General features: G+C 40.1%; 1 non-coding gene across 1 annotated transcript; it reads left to right on the forward strand.

Annotated features, from left to right (window-relative positions):
- Positions 1-522: 522 nt before the first annotated feature.
- LOC148549686 (small nucleolar RNA R71) lies at positions 523-626 on the forward strand. The gene has a single exon (XR_015898521.1). It is a non-coding gene; the product is annotated as a small nucleolar RNA R71 (small nucleolar RNA).
- Positions 627-2,469: the final 1,843 nt, after the last annotated feature.

Below are 2,469 nucleotides of genomic sequence, written 5' to 3' on the forward strand. Positions count from 1 at the left end.
TGGTTGGAATTTTGGTATGTGGAATTGTTATGTTGGTTGTGGTTGTAAGGTTTGTGGTTTTGTGGTTGGGTTTGTTGGTTTCCCCACCCAAAGTTTGGGTGGTTTTTCCAGCCTGGGTTGTAAGTGTTGGAATGTGGATCATATGATTGCTTTTGTTGGTTTCCCACATAGTTGGCCTCTTCCCAATCACCTCCTTCAATGCTTACTTCCTCTTGATCTTGTGTGTGTATTGCAGCCACTTGCTTTGTTTCTAATTGCCTGGTAAGCTCTGCTAGTTGCTTGGCAAACACCTTGTTTTGGGCTAGAATTGTATCAACATGGTTCAGCTCCATGACTCCCTTAGTGTTGTGCCTTTCTGATGCATAGTAGTACTCATTCTCAGCCACTGTCTCAATCACTTCAATGGCCTCTTCCACAGTCTTTTTCCTGTTCAATGAACCTCCTGATGAATGGTCCACAGCCTTCCTTGATTCATAAGAGAGTCCATCATAGAAAATATGCAATTGCACCCAATCATGGAACATGTCTGGTGGGCATTTCCTTGTCAAATCCTTGAATCTCTCCCATGCCTCGTAGAGAGTTTCACCATCTTGTTGTCTAAAAGTCTGAACCTCAGATCGAAGCCTATTGACCTTTTGTGGAGGGTAGAAACGTGCCAGAAACTTGCTTTCCACCTCATCCCATGTTGTTAGACTCCCCCTTGGGAATGATTCCAGCCACTTAGCTGCTTTGTCCCTAAGTGAAAATGGGAACAAAAGCAGTTTATAGGCATCTTCCTGGACTCCATTGGACTTTACAGTGTCACAAATTCTCAGGAATTTTGTGAGATGTTGGTTGGGATCTTCGTTAGCACTCCCACCAAATGAACAATGATTCTCCACAAGTGATATGAGCTGTGGTTTGAGCTCAAAATTGTTGGCCTGAATGGGTGGCTTCTGAATGCTGCTACCACAATTCCCAGAGGTTGGGTTTATGTATGAACTAAGAACCCTCCTCTCAGGAATGGCATTGTTTCCATCAGCCCTCTCATGGTTGTGAACTTCTCTATCCATGTTGAGATCTAGAGCTTCCTCAAAATTGTCCTCAGATTCTCCTTCAGATTCTTCTTCTCCCAGTACTCTCTTCCCTCTTGCTTCCCTTCTAAGTCTATGAAGGGTCCTCTCTGGTTCAGTATATGGAGGAGTTGATGTCTCTCCTCTCCTACCTGTCATACAAGAACACAGCACAGGCAACAAACAAGTGAAATACTCTTGGTTAATGGAAGAGTATGGGTAGAGCAATTGAGGAATTAATTCAAACAGTTAGTGAGTCAGTGAGTTAGTTGCTTGAATTTAAAGGCATAAAGAAAGAAAGCATGTAACAAAGTGCAGAAATTAAAATTCAACAAGTAACTTGTACTGAATTAATCAAAACAAAAAAAAATGCTCAATCTAGTTAACTTCCAATTGGAGAATTGTCAATCGAAAACCAATCCCCGGCAACGGCGCCATAAACTTGATGCGCATAAACTTGTTATGCTACGATTTAGGAAATTGCACGATCAGCAAAATTCCTTCCGGCAAGTGCACCGGTTATCGTCGTCAAGTAAAAACTCACAATAGAGTGAGGTCGAATCCCACAAGGATTGGTTGAGTGAGCAATTCGGATTAGAAGTGTGTTCTAGTTGAGCGGAATCAAGATTTAGATGAGAATTTGCGGAATGTAAAATTGGCGGGAAACGTAAATGACAAGGAATTGAAATGGCGGAATCTTAAATTGCATGAATTAAAGAGCAGAATGTAAATTTGCTGAAAGTAAAAGGGAATGGGGGTGATTGCAAGAATTGAGTTGCGGAATGTAAAGAGAAATAGGAAATCAGAAATGGGGAATTCATTGGGTGTTAGGAGATATTGAGATCTCCGAATCAAAGCATGAATATCTCTTCTTCAACCAATGCGTTCATTAAATTTTGCTTGGCAATCTTATATGATTGGATCCCAATCCCTTGGCTCACCAATTCTCTCTAAAAACAAACAAATTCCCAATCCCTTGGTTTAAATGTTCATAAGAAGAGATGATGCTCATTCACTGATTATACCACACAGTTTCATGAACCACAATTTGGTAGGATTACATGTCACAATATCCATCCAAACCCCAATTCAATTCACTGTGAGAAAGCTTCTCTAGCATGAATCCTCCATTCCTTTCCCAAGGTTCCGAAGGATTCCAATTATGGGTAGTTTCTTTCCCAAGACAACTACCCAATGGAATTAGAACGAGAAGCTTTCTAACAAAATTTAAGAGAAAAGATTGAAGAAGAAGATAAACTATTATTGATTCATTGAATTACAATAGAGCTCCCTAACCCAATGAAGGGGTTTAGTGAGTCATAGCTCTGAATTCAATTACAAAGATATGAAAACTAGCTAAAAGTAAAGGTAAAAGTCCTTTCTAACTTAAATTCTACCCTATTTATACACTTTTTAT

The sequence above is a fragment of the Arachis ipaensis genome, chromosome B8 (genome assembly GCF_059453495.1).
Source record: "Arachis ipaensis isolate K30076 ecotype BB chromosome B8, ASM5945349v1, whole genome shotgun sequence".
NCBI lineage: Eukaryota > Viridiplantae > Streptophyta > Magnoliopsida > Fabales > Fabaceae > Arachis > Arachis ipaensis.